Source organism: Rhinopithecus bieti, unplaced genomic scaffold (assembly GCF_001698545.2).
Source record: "Rhinopithecus bieti isolate Rb0 unplaced genomic scaffold, ASM169854v2 scaffold_5477, whole genome shotgun sequence".
Taxonomy (NCBI): Eukaryota; Metazoa; Chordata; class Mammalia; order Primates; family Cercopithecidae; genus Rhinopithecus; species Rhinopithecus bieti.
In genome coordinates, this window is record NW_016804788.1 from 636,239 (window position 1) to 662,837 (window position 26,599).

Here is a 26,599-nt window from a genome sequence, read left to right on the forward strand (position 1 = left end):
TATAGAATTCTATATGTTTATAAATACATAAAACCATACAGAAAATTATAAAATTCTCTAGAGAATTATGTATATAATTTAGAGAATTATATATATTAAATATGGAATTCTATTATATATAATATGTAGAGACAATTCTCTATCATGATTAGATAATTCTCTATATAATAGAACATTTTATAGAGAATTACATAACATATATAATTATACATATAATTTAGTGAGTGTTTTTTAACTGAGTCAGAATTTTCTATCTTCTTAGATTCTCCAACAATTCTAGCACAGAATAAATATTAGGATCCACAACAATAAAAAGAAGCCCCATCCAGCCTGTTGGGCAAATCACACCCTATAGCTTTAAGTGGAGACACAGAGTAAAAGTCCACACGGATAAAATGCAAGGAAGAAGTCTAAGGCTAACTTTGAGCTAGCTCTGTATTTTCCTACATGAATTGTGTTTTATTTGCAGTCATTTATAATAAGTGTTTCATGAATCTAATTGCTTTTTGTTTTCCAAGAAACAACTCTTATTTATCGTGTTACTTCATAAGTTTGACCTGCATTATGTTACTTGAAGAATGTTCATGGAAGATTCATATTTCCTACTTTTGCAAGATTTTTTACCTGTTCTACGTCTTGTCTTCTCTTATCTATATATACTACATTTGTCATTGGAAACTTTCTCTTCTAAAACTCTTGCTAATCACAGAAACCTTTTGTTTTTCTGACATCCTTGGAAAAATTACTCTGAAGATTTAAATGTCAATCTTTTTTAAACACTGTTGTGCTGTCTCCTATCTTCCTCGAGTATATGGAACTTCACTCATTTTATTATTAGTGAAACTATTATCATTATGGACATCAAATAACTCTTGGCACTAACTCAGATCCTACTGAGGCACTTAGAGCTATTTGCCTATCCATTAAATGACTCCAGAAAGCAGATTTTTCATGCCTTTGTTGGACATTTCACCTGTATTATTTCTTGCAGTTGGTTTGTTACTGCTTCCTGTTATCGAAACTCTCCTGGCAGCTAAGCTGCTCTGAGCTTGAGACATGTCAGCAAGAAATTTGTATTGTATAACATAAATATCAATAGATATAAAATAAAAACAGGTGGGTCTCACTGTAAGTAAAATGCATGAAATTAAATATCAACTATGGTAAAATCACAGTTTAACTTTGGTGCAAAACTTCTGAATATGATTTCAAATTCTGTCATATGCTAATATCTTTCAGAAGATTTTTCTTTAACATTTGAAGCAGTGTGTCACGTTTGTGTAAAAATATAAAACCTACAAAATATCAATCTTTGTACATGAACAGAACATACATTAAACTACAAAATTATAGAAGGTAAGGAGCATACCACCCTTCTGATAATAATCAACTTTGAATGGAGAGGAGAGATGGGCCTCAAATTTATCTGTAAAATTTTATTAAAACAAATAGATAAGCATAGAGAAAATTCTCGATGAAAATGTACACTCTCCAACTCTAAGTACATATTTCTTGTAGTACTCCTCCAAATTCATTTTTTCAAGATTTTAGTTTTCATCAAACATAAAAATAAATGTAAATGAGTCAAATACTTACAAAAATAATAGATTTTCCCAGTAGTCCCCACCTGAATTTCAAAGGCATCCCCTTTTAACTATGTCAGTTGGTATGTATACCATGTATGTATTTATATTTTTAGAACATGATTATACTGTGATTGATGTTTCAATAATACCTAGTGTACAGGTATCATTGACTTTCTACAGTGGGAACGATGGGTTCAGCTTCCTTAGAACTTTTCCCCTCAGCCACACACATTTCTCTTAATCCCATCCTTTTAATATTTACCAATAATTTTTGTGTAAACAATTCACTATTTTTACTATTTTGATCGTGTAAACATTCACAGCCAAATCATACAATATGCCATAATTTATTTCATTTATTTTACAAGTTTTATTGTTTGAGTAGTATATAATTCTCTTCTTCTGTGGCTGTGCATGCATTTGTGTGTGTTTTCTATGTATCTAATTTATCTTAACATGTTTGCTTGAAAAGTAACTGCCCTTGATTTTTTCAAATGCTTGTATTTTCTCTCAGTTTAATGTTCTGAAGTCATTCTGTTCCTAGAATCTTGTATAATTCAATTTCAATTTGGACCAGCTGTGCTCTAGGTCTGCTGAACTTGTCATCCTTAAATTTTCTTTCACCAAATCTTGTAGATTCCTTCTACTAGTATTCTGCCACAGAACCCTTAGGTCCTCAAGCCTATAACTTACTCTTTTCCAGCTTTCTGATATGTCTTGGAGAAGCACCCCTCTCAATAATTTCTCCAAAGAGGAAAATAATTAAAAATCCTTACTGAGACCAAACTTCTGCATAATAAACAAAAGACAGATTATAACTTTTGTTATTGTCCTGATGCTCTACCAGTTAAAAATCGTGAAACATGTGTTTTTTAACCTCTTTCTATGTTAGCATGCACATGCTTTAAATTTTCATAATGAACAGAACCCACTTTGCCAGGGAATTGTTTAGATTGAAATAGTTATTACATGCAAAATCTTAGAATGGTGCCTGCCACAGAAGAGCTCAGGTAGTATTAGCTATTATTGTTACTTTTATTAGGTAGACCGATTGAACAAATTCTAATAAAGTTAGTGATAATATCTATTGAAATGAATTTGTGAGATCCTCATTTTATATTATAGTAAATACTGAAATTTGATAATGGACTTTTAAAATTTTCTGAATTCAAATTTTTAACAGCTTTATTAAGGTAATATTCACATACTATACAACTCACTCATTTAAAATATACAATGTAGTTGTTTTAAGTGTAGTCACAGCTATTTGCATCCATCTCACAGTCAATTTTAGAACATTTTATCACCTCAGAAAGAAACCAAATGCCTTTTAGCTATTTACCCAATCCCTGGTCCTCCCAGCCCTACACAACTACAAACCTGTTTTTCTCTCCATAGACCTTTCGTGTGTACAGAATCATTCGAATATGTGAGTGTGTGTGTGTGTGTGTGTGTGTGACTAGCTTCTTTCACCTAACATGTTTTCAAGGTTCTTCCATATTGTAGCATGTACCAGTATTTCATTCCTTTTTATGATGGAATTAATGTTCCATCATTTGGATATAATACATTTTCTTTATCCATTTGACAGCTGATGAGAATGTAAGGTGTTTCTACCATTTGGCTAGCATAAATAATGTTGCTGTGAACATTGCCACAGAAGTTTTGTGTAGACTTATGTTTTTACTGGTCTTGGTTATAGACATAGGATTGGCCTTGCTGGGTCACGTGGTAGCTCTACGTTTAACCTTTGAGGAACTGGTAGATTGTGTTCCCGCCAGCAGTGTGTGTGGGTTCTGTCTCCATATCTTTGGCAACACTTATTATGTGACTTCTGCTTCTAGCCCTGCTAGTCCATGTTAAGGGCTATCTCATTATGGTTTTGGTTATTTTGCATTTGTCTAATGACTGACATACAGCTTTTCATGTGCTTATTGGCAACTTGTGTATGTTTTTGAAGAAATGCCTATTCATCTCAGAGGTTTTGATACGTTGTGTCATTGAGTTCGAATAATTTTTTCTTAATTTCCACCTTGATTTCATTTTTGACCCCATGATCATTCAGCAGCAGGTTAATGTTCATATATTTGCATGATTTTGAAGGTTCCTTTTGATTTCCAGGTTTTATTTCACTGTGGCCTGAGAGAATGCTTGATTAAGAAAATTTAAATTATGAGGCTCATTTTGTGGCCTACCATATGATCTATCTTGGAAAAAATTCCATGTGCTGTTGAATAGAATGTAAATTCTGCAGTTGTTGCATAGAATGTTCTGTATGTATCTGTTAGGTCATCAAGACGAAGTCAATAAAGGAACAGTAGATTTAAACTATACCTTGGAACAAATAGACTTGTCTAGTCCTGTCAGTGGAGTATCGAAGCCCCCACTATTATATTGCTGTCGATCTGATTTGTTAGGACTATTAGTAATTGTTTTATAAATTTGGGAGCTCCAGGGTTAGATGGATATATGTTTAGGATTGTGTTATTTTCCTGTGGGATAAGACCTTTTATTATTATACAATGTCCCCATCTTTTTTAACTGCTGTGCTTTCAAGTTTGTTTTGCCTGACATAAGAATACCCACTCCTGCTCCCTTTTGGTGTCCATTTGCATGAAATGTTTTTTTCCACCCCTTTATCTTGAGTTTATGTGAGTCCTTATGTGTTAGGTGAGTCTCTTGAAGGCAGCAGATAGTTGATTGGTGAATTCATATCCATTCTGAAATTCTCTTAAGTGGAGCATCTAGGCCACTTACATTCGATGTTAGTATTGAGATGAGAGGTACCATTCCATTCATCGGGCTATTCGTTGCCTGTGTACCTTTTTTGTGTTTTGTTTGTATTTTTGTTTTACAGGTCCTGTGAGATTTATGATTTAAAGAGGTTATGTTTTCATGTGTTTCTGGGATTTGTTTCAAGATATAGAGCTCTAAGAGGAAGGTTCACAGCCCTGAACACCTACATAGAAAGTCTGAAAGAACACAGACAGACAATCTAAGGTCACACTCCAAGGAACTAGAGAAACAAGAACAAACCAAACCCAGCAGAAGAAAGGAAATAACCAAGATCAGAGTGCAACTCAATAAAACAAAGAATAACATGAGGTAAATGAAACAAAAAAATGGTTCTTTCCAAAGATAAATAAAATTTATAGACCATTATCAAGACAAACCAAGAAGACAGGAAAGAAAATCCAAATAAACTCAATAATAAATGAAATGGGAGATGTACAGAAACCAGTAGCGCTTCTACATGCCAACAGTGGCCAAGCCGAGAATAAAAGCAAGAACTCAACCCCTTTAAAATAGCTGGGAAACAAAAATTTGGAATATACCTAACCAAGGAGGTGAAAGACCTTTAAAAGGAGAACTACAAAACACTGCAGGGGTCCATCCCAGAGACCCTGACCAACAACAGATGAATAATGTACACTGACATTCTGTCAGTCTGGGTAAGGGTCTAGGCCCCTCACAGACACTAAGGAAGGTGCTGTAAAGAGTAGCACCTATGGCCCTGATCAGCCAGTGAAGCTCACATTTATTCAGTACAGATTAAAGGTCTTCAGTAAACACCACTAGAGGGTAATTGACCTAGTTGCCAATTACCCCCCAACTCCCAGTAGAAAGCGATTATGCAACCGCAATTGATCAAAGCTTAGTCTTAGGACCACATAAGTAAACAAGCTATTTAGATAAACTACTCTACATTTCTTTGTACCTACAACTCCATCTTAAAATTTTTCCCACCAGCCTGACTGAACTCCCACATCTCCCCCTTTTCTGTTTTTTTGCCTTGGGTTCTGTTGACTGAAGCATACAGATGTGTGCAGCAACAGGTCTGTCGGGCAGCGTGGTCATTGCTCTTATTCCAACTTTGCATCCTACAATTAGCAAATAACATAAGACAATCATGAGCATAATCAGCAACATTCTTTTCCAGTCAAAGAGTGGCACCCAGGAACGGAGGTATAACCAGGAAAGATGATCTTGCACACCCTTCCATATGGCTGTTTGTTGGGTGTATAGATCTATAGTGGGAAGGGATTCTGAAATTGTAATTTTAAGTTGCTTTACATCTGCTGTTAATTGTCATGTAAAGGTTCCCCAGAGGTGTTGTTTCACCTCATCCCAATTATGTATTGATTCCATGGAAGAGAAGTGACACAGATATGTTTATGCTCCCCGTTGCTGTTTAATTGCTATTGGAATGCCAATGCATCCTGTCACTCCCCCACATATTCCAAGCCAGCCTCGAGGGCTTGCAGACATGTAAGAATCAGAGAAGTTCATTAGACACATTTCTGGCTAAATTATCCACAAAAGCAGCTGTTTGTACTGATTCAGCAATACATGGTATAGCCACACTAGTAGTTGCTAGGATGACTATGGCTAAGATTATAAAGGCTATAAGTGCACCTATGAATCTTTTGGGTCTGACCTGGGATATGGCATGTTCCAAGGCAAGGGCAGAGGAACCTTGCCAATCACGTGTCAAGTTGACTGGTAAGAATGCCTCAGATTGTCTCCTTAATACCATGACACTAGCTGTAATTAGTGATACATGAGGGAAACCAAGCCTGTCCCTGCACCCGGGTCACAGAGTTTTGAAGTGTAATGGAAATATCAGTTCCCATAAGGAAAACATATGGATGGGTAGTGCAAATTAGGCACTGAACAGTGTGATTATGAATAAAGGTTATAGTAAAGCTGCGACTGGAATTATGTCCTGTGCTAAGATGTCCCAGGTACCATGAAGTGTCTTGGGCTGGCATGGACTTTACTTGCGGTCTAGGGTGTCTCATCCCCCCTTCAGCCCAAATCATAGGGGCATATGATGAGGCTATGAAACTGGGATTGCTGACATGATGGATGAGGACATCAGTAAGTTTGCCCTGCAAACGGCCGCAGGTGCTCCAAAGTAAGATGTTATAATTGCCTAACTGGAGGCTACGGGCTTGCTCCCCCTACAGACCTCCCAGCTAAACCCATTACTTTCCCAGCTTTGTTCTTTAGCACAGGAAGGAATGTTTGGGAAAGCAGCATTGATTGCATTACCTTGTTTGAGGCTAACTGCAGCTAAGACTTTTAAGGCTTTTTTTTTTTTTTTTTTTTTTTTTGCTATAATAGCTATAATATAGCCTTAATTGTGTTTGAGCAGGTACACAATAAGGATTAGAACCTTTATAGCTTACACAGTGGGATGATCATGTAGTGTTATCTGGCACCTTAGTCAAATGTGTGCCATGACTGAGGGACCCCACTGCAGGCAAATCTATCCCTTCTAGCCAAGGAGTCACATTATTAAAGGCTGGGCATGGGGTATCTGCCCAGGCGACAGGGCAAAAGAAAAGCAAATATAAGATATGAGACCAATAGAGTATAGCAGGTACAGGTTGCAGACAAAGCAAAAGCATAAAAAGGATCGATATCCTACACGAGCTGCAATGTACAACAAAGCATAGCAAGGAGCAAATTATCTGGAGTGAATGGTGTCTGTGTCTGGAGCAGCATTCGTTCAGCCTCCTGAGTTGTCTTCTTCAGCATCCCCTAGGTAACATCCGGAGCTTATGTCGTCCGTGGAAGCCACATCTTCTGGGGCTGCGGGTCCTGTAGGGTCAGTGCCTTCATTTCTGGTACTGGGTTGGGTCCTAGCCAGGCCATGGTATGGGTTGATGTGTCGTGCTGCAATCCAAAGAGGACCTGAGGGGGTGTGGACACAAGCATGCCCTCTTCCCCATGTTAATTCATTTGGGCCACACCATGCATGATTGTTTACATTTTTCCATAAAACTGCAGGTTTTATGTCTTGAGAGGTTTTAACAAAGTGCTTTTCTACAGCTGATTGAAATTCATCTAAATTTAGAAAATTAAGAGTAAATAAGGCTTGTGCCAGTAATGTTGCAAGACCTTTACCCATACTCTCCCTTTTTTGAGCATTTTTTTTAACAGTGGAGTGGACACGTTTTACTATGACTTGTCCTTGGGGGTTATATGGGATGCCAGTGGAATGTTAGATGTTTCATGTACGACAGAATTGTTGAAATTGTGAGCTGGCATAAGCTGGACCATTATCAGTTTTAATTTTTGTGGGCCATCCCATAAATGCAAAAGTTAAAAGATGTTTAATGACATATCAAGTGGACTTTCCAGGAAGGGTGTGTGCAGTAATTAGATGAATGTTGGTATCAATGGATACGTATTTCAGGAATGTGTGTAACACCTATTTACCATAACTGTTTAGGTTCTAATCCTCTAGGGTTAACACCTGTTGAAGGAGGGGGACGTGCCTGTGAGCTGGCAATCTGGGCATTGCAGGATAATTTGTTTAGCTAGTCTCTGGGTAAGTTGAAATTGTTTAGACAAGTTTCTCCAGTTTTTGGTGGAAGAATTGATATGATTCAGTGGCTGGATCAAGCAGTGATGTCATAACCTGCGGGTCTGCTTGATTATTGCCATAAGCCAATGGGCCAGGCAGTGAACTGTGGGCTCAAATGTGTGTAATAAAAATAGGATGTGTATGTTGATCTAGCAATTGCTGAGGTCAGAAAAAAAGAGCACACAGGGCAGGCTCCAGAGTGGACTTAATTAGGGCTGTCTCAGATTCTGCAACAAACAGAATAAGCAGAGTCACTCACAATATTGATGGGCTGACTGGAACGTTTCCAATGCCAGTATCAGGGCCCCAATCTCACCTCTCTGAGTGCTAGTAAACCCAGATCAAGTGATCAGACTACTACTTTTCCATATTTACCTGAACCATCAGTAAACAGTGTTAAAGCATGAGGTCTGGGGGAGTGAACTATTTTTGTAGGCAAGATTACAGGAGTACAAGATAAGAAAGGGAGTTTATCAGCAGGAAGGACATGTTCTATTGTCCCATGTAATCGGAGAGTGCTATTTGCAAATCGATAGATACTGGCAATACTGCTTCAAATTGCTTTTTACTTAAAGGAATCCTAATAATATTAGGATATAACCTAGCAACAGACTGCATCGTTTGTGACCTGAATGGATGACTTTCCTAAGTAACTGGATGTAGGGAGAGAGTGTTTTCATCCCAGTAAGTATAGGCCTGAGGTCATCTGTCCTATTAACACTGTAGGGGAGTGTTTGGTGGGAAACAGTTGAACTGAGTAACCTGTATCTATGCAATCTTGTTGCCTTAGAGAGAGAGCCTGTTCCATTTGCTGCAGGGGTTAAATGTCTGGGAGAATCTAGGGCTGTATTGCCTTTTAAAATAGAAAATAGATTTTGCAGCTTATTAGTAGAATTTGTAATTTCTCTACTGCTTTACTTAAAATTGGATTTTGAGAGAGCCACATCAAGGGTAGGAGACAGATAACAGCTGTGGCCATTATCAGAAATAGGTCTTTCATATTTTTAAATTTTACTTAAATCTTAGCAAAGAATTATAATCTGGGATGTTGCTTGTATACAAGTAACACATGAAATTTTGCCATGGACTGCCTGCAGAGATGGGGAGGTCCAGGGACAGCCGCCGTGTGGTGCCTGCTTAAGCGCTGCCACTTTTTGTCTGCACTGCTTTGCTTTTCACCTGTGCTGCTCCCTTCCCCACTCCTCCAGGCGACTGCTGCAGGCCAGGTGGACCTTCCTGCGTGTGCCTCCTGCCACTCCCCAGAAGGCTAACTCCAGTGTGCTGGACCTGGCTTCCCATCACCACTGCCACTGCACAGGTCAACTTCCTGGGGACCACTCACTGCCTCTAGGTTTGTAAGCTTTCCCGCTATCCAGCATTCCTTTTTGCCTACTGCTCACTTGGTGGCGTGGCTCCTGCCTCTCATGTTTTGTTTTGTTTTTTCATCTTTTTATAAGCGTTAAAAGACTGGGTCTATATGCCCAATTGTCTTGTTGATCTTGCATTATTGGGCAGGCTAAGAGCTCCCCTTTCAATGCTGCTTGCTTAAGACAGCGTCTTATAGCTGGAGTGTATCTTTTGGAGGAGGGAGCTCAGGCAAAAACTCTGCTTCCTCTTCGTTATTTTGACCTGGTGATAGCAGGGCTGAGGGAAAGGATGTGGTAAAGTTGGTGACAGTTCTTCCTCCTTCCCCTTCTTAGGCTCTTCTGTGTATAATGGAGCCAGGGCCACACTAAATAAGGCTCACAGTGTTAGGGCTGTTATTGGGACCCGTTGCCCTTGTGTATAATGTTGTTTAAGATTTCTCCCCACTTGTTCCCAGAGCTTTCTTTTGGGACCCATGGATTACGGGTTACAACAGTTTGCATTTGGTCCCTTATTTGAGCCTGCAAAACTGAGGCTCCACGAGCCTTAAGCAGCTGTTTCAATACTTTTATATACTGTTTCTGTTGTCCCATGATGAAACTTTAGCCTAAACAATCCCCCCACAAAATGGAAATCCCAAGTGGGCATCAATGACTCACTGACCACGCGGTCCTTTTCACCTACATTTTTGAAGGATCCATCCTGCTCCATTTGCAGTGTACCTCACATGGGGCACCAGCTGCAGGGTCCATCCTGCAGACCCAGTGACAGATGAATAGCATACACAGATATCCTGTCAGTCCGCCTAAGGATCTGGGCCCCTCACAGACACTGAGGAAGGTGCTGTAAAGAGTAGCACCTGTGGCCCTGGTCAGCCAGCAAAAGCTTGCATTTATTCAGTACAGATTAAATGACAAAGATCTTGAGTAAACACAACTAGAGGGTAATTAACCTGGTTTCTGACCCCCTGAGTAGAGAGCAATTATGCACCCACAGATGATCAGAGCTTGGTCTTAGGACCACATGAGTAAACAAGCTATTTAGATAAACTACTCTACATTCCTTTGTACCCACTTTAAGTTATTTACTCAAGGTAAGGATTAGACTGCTTTCACCCATAACCCTATCCCGAGACTTTTGCAAAACCTTCCTGCCTTCCAAGAAGATTTGTGTCTATATCCTACAACTCCATCTTAAAATTTTTCCCACCAGCCTGACTGAACTTCTACAAAACACTGCTGAAGGAAAAGACAGATGACACAAATGAAAACATATCCCATGCTCATGGATAGGTAGAATCAATATTCACAGAATTAGAAGAAAAAAGTTATAAAATTCACATGGGACCAAAAAGAGCACACAGAGCCAAAGTGATACTAAGCAAAAAGAAGATATCTGGAGGCATCACATTACCTGATTTGAAACTATACAATAAGGCTATAGTCACTAAAACAGCATGGTACTGGTATAAAAATAGGCACATAGACCAATGGAACAGAATAGAGAACCCAGAAATAAGCCCAAATACTTACACCAACTGATCTTCAACAAATGGTGCTGGAATAATTGGCTAGCCACAGGCAAGAGTGAAACTGGATCCTTGTCTCTCACCTTATACAAAAATCAACTCAAGATGGATTAAGAACTAAAATCTAAGACCTGAAATTACAAAAATTCTAGAAGATAATATTGGAAAAAGCCTAAGTCATGGGCTTAGGCAAGGATTTCATGACCAAGAATCCAAAAGCCAGTGCAATAAAACAAAGATAAGTAACTGGGATTTAATTAAACTAAAGAGCTTTTGCACAGCAAAACAATCAGCAGAGTAAACAGATAACCCACAGAATGGGAGAAAATCTTCACAATCTATACATCTGACAAAGGACAAACATCCAGAATCTACAGCAAACTCAAATCAGTAAGAAAAAAAATCCCATCAAAAAGTGGGCTAAGGACATGAATAGACACTTCTCAAAAGAAGATATACATATGGCCGACAAACATGAAAAATGTTCAACATCACTAATGATCAGGGAAATTCAAATTAAAACCACAATTCTACACTACCTTACTCCTGCCAGAATGGCCAAAATCAAAAAATAGTAGATGTTGGCATGGATGCAGTGAATAGGGAACACTTCTACACTGCTGGTGGGAATGTAAACTAGTACAACCACTATGGAGAGATTCCTTAAAGAACTAAAACTAGAACAATCATTTGATCCAGCAATCCCACTACTGGGTATCTACCCAGAGGAAAAGAAGTCATTATACGAAAAAGATACTTGCACATGTGTGCAGCACAATTTGCAATTGCAAAAACGTGTAACCAACCCAAATGCCCATCAATCAGCAACTGGATAAAGAAACTGTGATATATATACAATCAAAATACCAGCATCATTCTTCACAGAATTAGAAAAAAAAATTATAAAATTCACATGGGACCAAAAAGAGCACACAGAGCCAAAGTGATACTAAGCAAAAAGAAAATATCTGGAGGCATCACATTACCTGATTTGAAGCTATACAATAAGGCTATAGTCACCAAAACAGCATGGTACTGGTATAAAAATAGGCACAGAGACCAATGGAACAGACTAGATAACCCAGAAATAAGCCCAAATACTTACAGTCAACTGATCTTCGACAAAGCAAATAAAAACAATATATGTATTGTCAGGCCTCTGAGCCTAAGCCAAGCCATTGCATCCCCTGTGACTTGCATATATATATATATATATATATGCCCAGATGGCCTGAAGTAACTGAAGAATCACAAAAGAAGTGAAAATGCCCTGCCCCTGCCTTAACTGATGACATTCCACCACAAAAGAAGTGGAAATGGCTGGTCTTTGCCTTAAGTGATGACATTACCTTGTGAAATTCCTTTTCCTGGCTCATCCTGGCTCAAAAGCTCCCCACTGAGCACCTTGTGACCCCTACTCCTGCCCACCAGAGAACAACCCCCCTTTGACTGTAATTTTCCTTTACCTACCCAAATCCTATAAGACAGCCCTACCCTTGTCTCTCTTCGCTGACTCTCTTTTCAGACTCAGCCCGCCTGCACCCAGGTGATTAAAAAGCTTTATTGCTCACACAAAGCCCGTTTGGTGGTCTCTGCACGGACGCACATGACATGTATACATATGAATGAGGGAGTACTACTCAGCCATAAAAAGGAATGAATTTATGGCATTTACAGTGACCTAGATGAGATCAGAAACTATTATTCTAAGTGAAGTAACTCAGGAATGGAAACACAAACATTGTATGTTCTCACTCATAAGTGGGAGCTAAGCTATGAGGATGCAAAGGTGTAAGAATCACACAGTGGACTTTGGGTACTCAGAGGGAAGGAGGTGAGGGATAAAAGACTACAAATAGGGTGCAGTGTATACTATTAATAGGGTGATGTGTACACCACAATCTCACAAATCACCACTAAAGAACTTACTAATATAACCAAACACTACCTGTTCCCCAGTAACCTAGGGAAATTAAAAAAAAAAAAAAAAAGTTGTCTATTCAAATTCTCCACCCATGTTTAAATTGGGTTATTTGCCTTTTTATTGAGTTGCAAGTGTTCTTTACATGTTCTAGATACAGTCCCTTTTAGTTACCTGCAATAAATTGTAAATGATGTCTCCTATCCTGTAGGTTTTTTTAAATTCTTTGATATGTCTTTTGAAGAACGAAAGCTTTTTTTAATTTTTATGAGGTACAATTTATTTTTCTTTTCTAAATTTACAGGATTTAAAGTTCACTGTGGCTCTTGTGAAATCAATTAATGCACATGAACTTTTAAAAGTTAATTTATAGCCTACATAGACGATCTCATCAGGCTCCATATTTCTCCATGAAATAATAATGTGATATATAGTAGTGTTTACATTAAGAAATCCTTAAGTATGAACAATTGCTAGGATTAGACAGCTGTATTTTACAGCATAACTGTCTTTCAAGCACATTTTACATGTCAATTTTATATTTACTTATATGTTATTTAGGCAACACTACTCAATATACAATATTAGCAAATTGCTTATTTTGTTTTCCATGTGGAACACAGTTGTTCTTTGGATATATATTTTCCACTCTTTAGAAAAACTTCATCATCTTCCTATGTTTGTTAAATATTAAAAGCAAATAAATACTTGCACTTTAAATTCCATTTTAAAGGTATTTGTACCTGAATTTCATTTTCCTGTAATATAGCCATGGCCACCTGTTCTTATTATCAAATGATCTTTATCTTCATCTCCAATGATATTACTGAACTTTGCCTGAAAAACACTACTCAATCATATTGCAATAAACAGTTACCAGAGCTGAAATGAAAAGCTAAAAACAAAAGATGGTAATAATAAGAAATGTAGATATACAGAAAACATGCAGGTAAAGACCACGGCTTTGGGGACTTTAAAAGAAAAGAAAAGCTGAGAGATAATGGAGAATCAGTCCTCAGATTTAGGGAGATCTTGGAAGCAGTAACAGCATCAGTAAAAGAAGAAGGTGCTGATGAGAGAGGCCTCAACCCAGACAGAAGAAAGCAAGCCACATGTGGAGAAAAGGTGAAGGGAGGAGCATCAGACTGGTATCATTTTCTGGTCATTACTGGGGGAAAAAAAATGTTTCACAGAAAATAATACATCTACACTCACTGCATTTATTTCAGCATCATGGTGCAATTCTATCTTGCTTAAAGACAGAAAATATATGCAACACACCTAAGAATGGATCCTGAGAGAAGATGCAATTCATGATCTGGGGAAGAAATAAAAATAAGCTGGAAAAAAATATTTGTGCCTTGTTAGAGGGTTTGAAGAATAAACAGATTCTGTGGTGCAGTGAAAGGAGAACTGAGTTTGTTTTCAAAATTGGGTCTATTTACTCAATTGCATGTTAGCCATATGACTTCAGTAATTACGTCGTTCTCTGAACCTTAGTTTCCTCAGCAATAAAAACATGAAGAAAATACCTTTCTCCCAATACTCATTAGAGATTGAACTAGATGACAATGCCACAATCACCAGCAGTGTAGGTGGTAGTTTATTAAACATTTGTTTACTGTGAATCACCAACCCAGTGTACAAGGACCTCAATCCTCCATCATCAAATGCAGCAGATACAGTTTGCATAAAAACCTTAAAGGTTTCTAGGATTATAGTTAGAATTCTTATTCAAATTATACCTACAATTACTCTAAGATAGCAACCCTAAAAATAGGACAACAGACTGAAAGTAAGAAAAAATGTTTCTTGGGTGTATAAAGTGTACCTTACAGGAAAGATAATTTAGACACCAGAGTGTGTCAATACTTGATATTGACTATAAGTATTCATTGGCACTATTTGCTTATATGAATATGCATTTGTAGAGTGACTGTCTACACAAACTAGAATAATTGACAAATCCCAACAAAACATTAGATAGCTCTCTGTATACCCAAAATACCTTTAAAGGTGCTACTCTATGCTCTAAATATTTTCTACTTTTATATTAATGTCTGATATTTACCCTTCTAATAGGGTATGATTTGTATTCTGAATTGAAGAGCCAGAATTCATCATCATTGATGTAAAATGTTTATTATACCAAACTTTCAACTATTTTTCACATGGTGCTTTTTCCACCAGGGTCTTGTGCACACTTTTGTTCATGAATTGTCTAATTTAAATGGCTATTTAGAAAAGTAAAGGTCACAAGAAACAAGTGAAGACTTAGGAGTTGTCTTACATTGAGGAGACTAAGACAAAATGGCTAAATGGAACATGGTCTGCTGGATTAGGTACTGAAACTCAAAAAGGTACACTGGTAAAAATGTTGGTGAAATCCAGATAAAAGCTATAGAATTAGTCATGAGTATTTTACTATATTCTAATTTCTTTTCTCTCCCTCTCTGTCTCACGAGTACAATGGCTAGGTCTCAGCTAATACAGTCTCTGCCTCCTGGGCTCAAGTGATACTCTGACCTCAGCCTCCTGAGTAGCTGGGACTACAGGCACATGCCACCAAGATTTGTCTAATTCTAATTTCATAGTATGCATAAAATCACTATGATAAGATGTTCACACTAAGAGAAGCTGGGTGGGGGTTATTTTCTTAAATGAACATATTTACATAATTATATAACTGAGTTTTAAACATAGTGTTAAACAATACTTAGGATTCAGAGTCACTTGATATAATTTGATTGTTGTCAGGGAAAAAAAGCCTTTTCAGCTACATTACTCTAGAGTATGGCCCTTTATTTTCCACATTAGTTGCTAGCATTGATTTGTCAGGCATTCTTTACTCTTGATGAAACTCAGTATCTTAGAGGTTCTCATACATATAATTTAAGAAATGTTCACTCACGATTTGGCTCTATTATTGGTGTATAGGAATGCTTGTGATTTTTGCATGTTGATTTTGTATCCTGAGACTTTGCTTCAATTCACAATTGCTACAAAGAAAATAAAATACCTAAGAATCCAACTTACAAGGGATGTGAAGGACCTCTTCAACAAGAACTACAAACCACTGCGAAAGGAAATAACAGAGGACACAAACAAATGGAAAACCAGTCCATGCTCATGGATAGTAAGAATCAATATCATAAAAATGGCCATACTGCCCAAAGTAATTTATAGATTCAAGGCTATCCCCATCAAGCTACCACTGACTTTCTTCACAGAATTGGAAAAAACTAAATTTCATATGGAACCAAAAAAGAGCCTGCATAGCTAAGATAATCCTAAGCAAAAATAACAGCTGCAGGCATCATGCTACCTGACTTCAAACTATACTACAAGGCTACAGTAACCAAAACAGCACAGTACTGGTACCAAAACAGAGATATAGACCAAAGGAACAGAACAGAGGCCTCAGAAATAACACCACACATCTGCAACCATCTGATCTTTGACAAACCTGACAAAAACAAGTGATGGGAAAAGGATTCCCTATTTAATAAATGGTGTTGGGAAAAGTGGCCAGCCATATGCAGAAAGCTGAAATTAGATTCCTTCTTTATACCTTATGCAAAAATTAACTCAAGATGGATTAAAGACTTAAATGTAAGACCCAAAATCATAAAAACCCTAGAAGAAAACCTAAGCAATACCATTCAGGACCTAAGCATGGGCAAAGACTTCATGACTAAAACACCAAAAGCAATGGCAACAAAAGCTAAAATTGACAAATGAGTTCTAATTAAACTAAAGAGCTTCTGCACAGCAAAAGAAACTATCATCAAAGTAAACAGGCAACCTAAAGAATGGGAGAAAACTTTTACAATTTATCCATCTGACAAAGGGCTAGTAACCAGAATCTATAAAGAATGTAAGCAAATTTACAAGAAAAAATCAACCTCATCAGAAAAGTGGGCGAAGGATATGTACAGACACTTCTCAAAAGACATATATGCAGCCAAGAAACATATGAAAAAAAGCTCATCATCACTGGTCATTAGAGAAATGCAAATCAAAACCACAAGACACTGTCTCATGCCAGTTAGAATGGTGATCATTAAAATGTCAGGAAATAGCAGATGCTGGAGAGAATGTGGAGAAATAGGAACACTTTCACACTGTTGGTGGGGGTGTAAATTAATTCAACCATTGTGGAAGACAGTGTGATGATTCTTCAAAGATCTAGAACTAGAAATATCATTTGTCCCAGCAATCCCATTATTGGGTATATACCCAAAAGATTATAAATCATTCTATAAAGACACATGCACATGTATGTTTACTGCAGTACTGTTCACAATAGCAAAGACTTGGAACCAATCCAAATGCCCATCAATGATAGATTAAAGAAAATGTGGCACATATACACCATGGAATACTATGCAGCCATAAAAAGGATGAGTTCATGTCCTTTGCAGGGACATGAATGAAGCTGGAAACCATAATTCCCAGCAAATTAACACAAGAACAGAAAACCAAACACTGCACGTTCTCATAAGTGGGAGTTGAACAATGAGAACTCATGGACACAGTGGGTGCATTACACACTGGGGCCTGTTGAGTGGTGGGGGTCTGGAGGAGGAATAGCATTAGGAGAAATACCTAATGTAGATGACAGGTTTATGGGTGCAGCAAACCACCATGGCACATGTATACCTATGTAACAAACTGCACGTTTTGCACGTGAACCCCAGAACTTAAAGCATAATAAAGAAACGTTCTCACAGACATTAGGCATTTTATTTATATTTAATACTTAATATTTTGAATGATAGTTTAAAAAAATAAAAATATTTTATGAATTGATACTTAATTCATCAGATCAGTGTCTTCTTCCCTTTTCTTATATTGCCAGAAAGAAAATGAATTCGTTAATAAAATATTAACATAAACCTAAGTTTTTATGAACCTTCAACTTATTTTTCTAACTTACTTGGGAAAATATGTTTTGGTGAAAATAACATAAACAAACAATAAACCGTCCTGCCAATGAAATCCAAAATGAAACAAAAACCCTATTGTGTTTTTACAACCAGTAAGAGCAATACTGTCATTTCGATGTTCCTACCATTAGTCTCACGTAGTGACTAACATACTTGCTGTCTCTATTGATTGACATTTTGAAGATGTTTCATATATGTGAGTCATATGATATGTGAGTCATATGATATGTGGTGTTTTATGCCTGGCTTCTTTTGCATATGACAATTTTTGTGCTTCCTCCATGTTGTTATATATTGCAGGAATTTGTTCCTTTTTATTTCTGAATGATATTCCACTGTATGAATGCACCATATTCTGTTTCTCCATTTTTCAGTTGATGGACATTTGAGTTTTCATTATTTTGGCTACTATAACTAGTGTTGCTATGAATCTTTGTGTACAAGTGCATGTGTGGATATAATAGACTTTTTCTTGAATACTACCTAGTGACTACTTTTTCTTAATTTGTAAAGACCCTAAAATAGATTACATGGCTTCTATAGTTCTTTAATATTTTTCAACTCTTAGCTTCCATTTCCTAATAAAAAATGTGCCCATCAACTTCAAAACAGTTGACATTGCAAGTCAAGATAAAATTGTTCTTAAGAATTCAACTCACATATCAATTTTTTTAAATCTTAGGTTTCCCAACTGATTTTTAATGAGAAGAAATTTTATCAGTAAACAAGATACTTCTGAGAAACAAGAAATATTTTCAGAAAGATCACAGTCAGTCATTTCAGGCTTAAAGTTTTTAGAAAGTATAATTATCTGAAAGTAGTTACAAATAGAGGTTTATTTGTGTGCAAGGAAAATTGCCACTTTCTATTTGTAAATTATGACAAATTTGCATTCTTTTAGAATAAACAATTAGAGAGAGGATGTGTATTTTTCTACTGAGTTGAGGGTTGCAAGTTGAAAATTTAATAAAATTATTTCCCTTCATTGCTTACAGGGTAAATACCTTATTTTAATGTATATTACATATATTCGCAAAGAATTGGCACTTTGTAAAACCTTAGTCATATGTTCTTTTTGCTTTAAAAGGCATGTCTGCCAGGCAGTGATGATAAGTAGTGCTAATAATTTGTAAAAATAATAATCATCATCATCATCCTGATGTGTAAAACTATAAGAAGAAGAATTTCCCAGTATTTAGCAAAGAACCTTGATTTTTCTCATTATTTACTGCCTTATCTTTCCATTTCTCTAGTTAGGTGCCATTATGAAAAACAATCGTATCTGAATTCTTCACCTGTTCAGGAAGGTATAATCATCAGGAAGAAGTTGACACCCAATGGTCCTGCTCTGTAAAGTTTTTATGCTGTTTGTAGACTTCCTGTTCTTCAACCTTTTTTTTTTTTTTTTTTCACGAAAAGAAGAAAGGGGACTTATTTTTAGTAAATACTCTCCATGTCTCAGGATTATCAAAACAATGCCACCAGTTAGGAAAATGCCCAAGTCAGTCTGGGCTGCTATTACAAAATACCATAGACTGGATGGCTTATAAAAAACACACCTGTCACAGTTTTGGAAGCTGGAAGTCCAAGGTCCAGGTGGTGGCAGATTTGGTGTCTGGTGAGGGCCCACTCCCATGTTCATAGATGACCATCTTCTCCCTGTGTCATCACAGGCAAGGGGCAAGGGATCTTTTGGGGGTCTCTTTTGTAAGGACACTTATCTATTAGAGCCCTACTACTGTGATCTAATTCCCTCCTAAAGCACCCACCTCCTAATACCATCACATTAGGGATAAGGTTTCAACATATAAATGTAGAGAGAGAGAGAGAAACATTTAGTCTACAGCAACATATACATTTTTTAAAATCTCAGTTCAGAACATTTAAATTAAAAGCTCAAGAATATACATACGTAAGAAGGGAAAAAAATATTTGAGTACATTTCTCCCTAACTCCACAGGCCATGGTTAGATTATATTCATATAGTGGTTTGTAGTGAATACTTAATATTTTGGCATTTTTAAGTTAAAATATTTTTATATCAAGAAAAAAATGAAGTTTCATATTATATCACAACATATTACTTATTGATGTAGCAAATATTTAGTTATAATTCAGAAAAAATTTTAGAATAGATTTAAGCTATAGTTAATTACTTATCTGATATTTAAGTCAGACAAGTTCACAACAATCATTAGCCTAGACAACATAAAATATTGTTACTTTTTTAACATCTAATTTTATTAAATATCTCCTTTATGTTAGGTTTTGGTAAATAAATATACATAGAAATGAATTTCTGCTGCTGATGTGTTTTAAAGAAAACAAGAAATACCTTTTTTTCTGACATATGGGCTACTTTTGATTCGAGTAAGAGGAAAATGAGTGAGGATTTCTTAAAAGCCATGGGTATTTTAAAGTTATATGACGATATCTTTCTTTCCACAACTTGTATCTCTCTCTTTGGTGGAAGATAAATTACAGTGTAATTTAGTGGTTTAAGGCGTATCTCAAAAGCTAGACACACCTGGGAAAAAAATATTTTGCCCAACATTATTGTTTGTGACCTCTGGCAAGCTGCTTAATAAAATCCTCAATTTCTCTCTCTCTAAAAATGGAGATAATAATTCTTATCTGATGGAGTTTTAAAGAGAATTAACTCTCATGGAATGATTTCCAATCTCTGTGTGTTTACTGTACTTAGCAGACTACTTACTTTTGTTTTCATTTCTCTTTTAGCTTTGACATTTTTTCACCAGGGAAACAAAAATACTCATTCTGGTTTTGGTTTCATTTTGTTTTACTTTAGGTTTTTTCTTTTTTTGATAAACAGCAGCATTTTTCTAGGCACATTTTCCTTAATTTTCAAATAAGTTATTTTATCCCTCAAACACATATAACTCTAATCTTCTCATTAAACTGAAGAAAGGATTTAATTTTGTTATAGAATAGTTGCTAGTATCTCCATTGTTGCAGAAAGGCAAAAGTCTAGATTGGTGGACAAATGTCTTAGCTATCCCTCTTGTCGAAATGACTCAAGTATAACTCATTATCATCATCACCTTCATCACCATCCTCATCGTTTTAATGTGTAATGAGTTACGATTGAGTAGCGGTCTCACAACATCATTCATTTGATCTGCCAAAAATTCTGGAGTGAAGCAAGGCATCTATTACTGTTATTTCACAGATAAATAAATTCATGCAGAGAGCACTTAAAGTCACTTATAAGTGTAGGTGTGGAAAGTTACTACACTCGAATTTTTATATTTCAAGTTTAGTACTTGGTTTCAATCAAAAATAACATTTAGGAACAAGAAATAGTGTACAGATTTAACAAATGACATGTGAACGCAAAATATCAAATAATCGTTTCCAAACACTGCATATCACACCATAACGAATAGTGATTACCAAGCCAAGAAAACTAAGGTGAACTCTGATTTTCTCAATTAACTTATTTGAGTTTCCAGACTGCAATTCAGGTAGGGGAAACTGAAGCTGAGTCTGGCAGTCTCTGAGCTGAGGAGATGTTGCTGAGTTTCAAGGAAGTGAAAAGAATTTGCAGGAAGAATACCTAAGAGGAGAGGCACATGGCAGTAACTCCAGATCTTGTGGGAAGGTCTACCCTGAGTAGGCAGCAGAGTAGTAATCAGCACACGAACTTTAGGAAACCACACCAACCAGGANACTTTAGGTTTTTTCTTTTTTTGATAAACAGCAGCATTTTCTAGGCACATTTTCCTTAATTTTCAAATAAGTTATTTTATCCCTCAAACACATATAACTCTAATCTTCTCATTAAACTGAAGAAAGGATTTAATTTTGTTATAGAATAGTTGCTAGTATCTCCATTGTTGCAGAAAGGCAAAAGTCTAGATTGGTGGACAAATGTCTTAGCTATCCCTCTTGTCGAAATGACTCAAGTATAACTCATTATCATCATCACCTTCATCACCATCCTCATCGTTTTAATGTGTAATGAGTTACGATTGAGTAGCGGTCTCACAACATCATTCATTTGATCTGCCAAAATTCTGGAGTGAAGCAAGGCATCTATTACTGTTATTTCACAGATAAATAAATTCATGCAGAGAGCACTTAAAGTCACTTATAAGTGTAGGTGTGGAAAGTTACTACACTCGAATTTTATATTTCAAGTTTAGTACTTGGTTTCAATCAAAATAACATTTAGGAACAAGAAATAGTGTACAGATTTAACAAATGACATGTGAACACAAAATATCAAATAATCGTTTCCAAACACTGCATATCACACCATAACGAATAGTGATTACCAAGCCAAGAAAACTAAGGTGAACTCTGATTTTCTCAATTAACTTATTTGAGTTTCCAGACTGCAATTCAGGTAGGGGAAACTGAAGCTGAGTCTGGCAGTCTCTGAGCTGAGGAGATGTTGCTGAGTTTCAAGGAAGTGAAAAGAATTTGCAGGAAGAATACCTAAGAGGAGAGGCACATGGCAGTAACTCCAGATCTTGTGGGAAGGTCTACCCTGAGTAGGCAGCAGAGTAGTAATCAGCACACGAACTTTAGGAAACCACACCAACCAGGAGAAAGCACTACCCAAAAGCATTAAAAGTAACATTGCCAATCAGAGTACTCACTACTCTTAGATGTTCACATTTCCCTACTTGATCTAAAGAATAAATACAGTCAAAATCCCAACCACCAAATTAAAAAAAAAAAAAAAAATCTTAATAGCTAAAACACCTGTGGAAAATAAAACAAATTTGAAGGACAAAATTACCTACAATAAAAGATTATAAACTAAAGTAATAAAAAGTGTGATATGAGCATAAATAGAGACAAACTGATGAAAGGAATAGAATAGGGAGTAGAGAAAAATAGACCTGAGTTTTGACAAAGGTATGAAAGCAAATTAGAAGAGAAAGGATAGTGTTCTCAGTAAAGGACTCAGGAGTAATTGGCTATCCATACGCAAAATAATAAATGTTGATGAGAATGTCACACCATAAAAATAATCCAAAATTGGCCATGGTGTAAAACCTTAAAATATTCAACTTTTAGAATAACATATAGAGACAATCTTTGTGAACTTACATTAGACAAACATTTGATATATTTCACCCCACAATTTATTTTCAGTCATTTGGCCTTCATGAAAATTAAATGTTTAATAATCATAAGACATTGTTGTAAATACTGAATCTCAAACCACAGACTAGAAAAATATTTTCAAATTACATATCTAATAAAGTTTCTCTCTAGAGCATATGAAGAACTCTCAAAGCACAATAAGGAAACACCCAATTTTATAAAGGGCCAAAAATATGAACAGATCTGTCATCAAAGAACGCATATGGATGGCAAAAACATGTTGATAGTGTTCAGGTTTGGGAACACATGAAAATGGAGAGATGGGTTGCTTTGCATTGGAGAGTATAACTGAAAAGAGCCCTTAGCTTTTCCCTTAAGATCATGAACAAGATAAGGATGCCTAGTCTCACCACTTCTGCTCAACACAATACCAGAAATCATAGCTAGAGAAATCAGGCAAGAAAAAGGAAATGATATGCACATAGGAAGGGAAGATGTGAAATTATGTTTACTGATTACATGACTTCATATATAAAATTCCTAAAATCCACCAAAATGGTTAGAATTAATAAAAACAATTGAGTTTAGCCACAGGTTACAAAATCAACATATCCAATCAATAGTGTTTCTATACATGATGAACTATCCAAAAAGGAAATTAAGAAAACTGTCCCACTTACGAAAGCATCAAAAAGAAAATAGGAATATATCTTACCAAGGATATAAAAGACCTGTACAGTGAACACAATAAAACATTAGTTTAAAAAAATGAAGAAGGCATAAATAAATGGAAAGACATCCTATCTACATGGATTGGAAGAATTAACATTGTTACAATGTCTCTGCTACCCAAATCAATCTACAGATTCAATATGATTTATACAAAAATTACGATGTCCTGTTTCACAGAAATAGAAAAAAAAAAATCCTAAAATTCATCTGGAACCAGAAAAGACCCCAAATCATCAAAGCAACCTTGAGCTAGAATAACAAAACTGAAGACATCACACTCCCTAATCTCAAAATATATTCTAAAGTTGTTATAAAGAAAACAGCATGATACTGTCATAAAAATACAAAAGAAAATTAGCACAATTTAGCACAAAAATAAAATCAATTGAAGAAATTGAATCAATTATAAAAAATTTACCCACAAAGAAAATGTCAATCCCTGGTGGTTCCATTGGTGAATTCTATTAAACATTCAAGGAAGAAATAACTTTTTTGTATATACTCTTTCATAAAATTTTCTATTTTGTTGGAATATTCCCCAGCTTGTTTTGTGAGGCTACCAGTATCCTGATACCAAAAACACAAAGACATTAGAAAGATGGGGGAAATAATGTTACATATCAGTGTCCCTTGGGTTTATAGAAGTAAAAATCTGTCATAAGTAAATACAATATATAAAGTGGATAATAAAAACAATAGGATTCTTTTTTTCTAGCAATCTGAGCTTGCTTGACATTAAACCATCATTCAAGCTGACTTCCACATTTAGCCGAGACAAAACAACAGGAACTGTATTTATCCACCAGCCATAGTTAAACTAGGAAATTGTACAGAATATGGCAGATATTGACAAAAGAAGGGACTCTAATCATAGAGGGAAGGAATTAAATGTGGAAAGAACAATAAAAAAGGATTAGGTTGAACAAGCTCTAGAACTCACATGGGACTCCAACCATAGTGGAGGACTTGGTAACATACTGGGTAGAGTCTTTAGAATACATGAGAAGAGTTCCTCAGAGGGATATTTATTGCCTTTCCAAAGACATAAATTCACCCTAGACTGAAGGCTTCCCTGTACCTACCCCTATGAAACCTTAAAAACAAGTCTTGAAAGGATCCTCAGTATATTAAATGCATGCCAAAACAAATTCCAGCAGTATAGAAGTAAAACATAAATATAACAACGTAAAATTCTCCAGACCTAGCATTCAATCAAAATTTACAAGACATTCAAAGATGCAGAATCACATAACTCATAGAAAATAGTAAAGTCAGTCCAGACAGAGAGACCCATAAATGGCAGGGATGATACATCAGCAGTGGACAAAAACAAGCAATTAGAAATAGGCTCCATATGTTCAAGAAGCTTGAGAAAAGTACAAGTATGATGAGGAAGCAAATAAAACAAAAGAACTGAATACAACTTTTAGATAAGAAAAAATACAGTAGCAGAAGTGAAAAAACATACTGAGTGCCATGGACAGCAGATCAGATCCTCCCGAAGAAATAACCAGTAAACTAGAAGACATAGCAATAGAAACTATTTAAAGTAAAGCACAAGAAAAAAAGATAAAAAATAACAGGTCACCAGTCACTTGTGGGTCAATAGCATACAGTCAAATATACACATAATTGAAAGAGAAAAGACAAGGAAAATTTTGAAAACTAATACCATTTTTTCCCAATTTCACTAAAGCCATCAATCCAAAATTCCAGAAGCTCACCAAATCCCAAGGAGAATAAGCATAAGAAAAAAAGAATCCAAGGCAATCATAATTATATTGCAGAAAACCCGTGATAAAGAGAAAAACTCTACATGCTTCCATCAAAGACTGGTGGATGATGGTTGTATTACACATTAAATAGAAAAAACAAAATTAAGTGTGAGCAATCACTCATCAGAAACCACAAGCCTTGCAGTCAAGGGTAAAACATTGTAAAAGAAAAGTAACTGCTAAGTTAGAGTTCTTTGCAAATTAACTATCTTTCAAAATGAAAGCGGCCGGGCGCGGTGGCTCAAGCCTGTAATCCCAGCACTTTGGGAGGCCGAGGCGGGCGGATCACAAGGTCAGGAGATCGAGACCATCCTGGCTAACACGGTGAAACCCCGTCTCTACTAAAAAATACATAAAACTAGCCGGGCGAGGTGGCAGCGCCTGTAGTCCCAGCTACTCGGGAGGCTGAGGCAGGAGAATGGCGTGAACCCGGGAGGCAGAGCTTGCAGTGAGCTGAGATCTGGCCAGTGCACTCCAGCTTGGGTGACAGAGCGAGACTCCATCTCAAAAAACAAAAAACAAAACAAAACAAAACAAAACAAAAAAGAAAGCAAAATAATGTTTTCAGACCCCCAGAAAACTGCAATAATTAACATATCTGCACTGAAATAGGGGTAAAATAAAGTTCTTCAGACAAGAAGAAAATCATATACACACACAGGCACACATATATCACGGGATGTTTAATATATTCATAAATTTATATCTGTATCTACATATACATATAACATTCTTTTCATTTTCTATATCTTTAGAGGATAAATAAGATTTCGAGCTATTATAGCATGAAGAGATTGGTAAGTATCCTCCATCCATACACACACACACACACTTTATAGCATTTTCAGAAACACCACATTTCAGATTCTGGAAACTGATAAAAGGCAAACTGAGAAGTTTTTATTCAAGAGCTGATAGAGCTTTGGTTAAGAAAAGCGGAAGTCTGGGGGCTTCTTGCCTGGGGATTCTCTCATTTCCCCAAATTTAGTTGAAGAGAATGGTATTTTATCAGGCAGAGCTGGTGACAAAGACCAGAGGAAGCAAAGTTTACTTGAGGTGGTCAGTGAAGACCCACAGCAGCATCAGTAAAATTATCAAATTCTGTGAGCAATGCATGGGGAAAACTTGTAGCTCTGCTAGCCTGATTTCCATTTTAGTGGCAACAATGAAGGACAGCCAGAAATTTAACAGGAAGAGCTTGGACATCAGAGAGCCATCAAAGCTCTCCACAAAGCCTTAGCTGCCTGGGAAACAATTTGCATATTGGAGGAGAGAACTGAGAATTTCC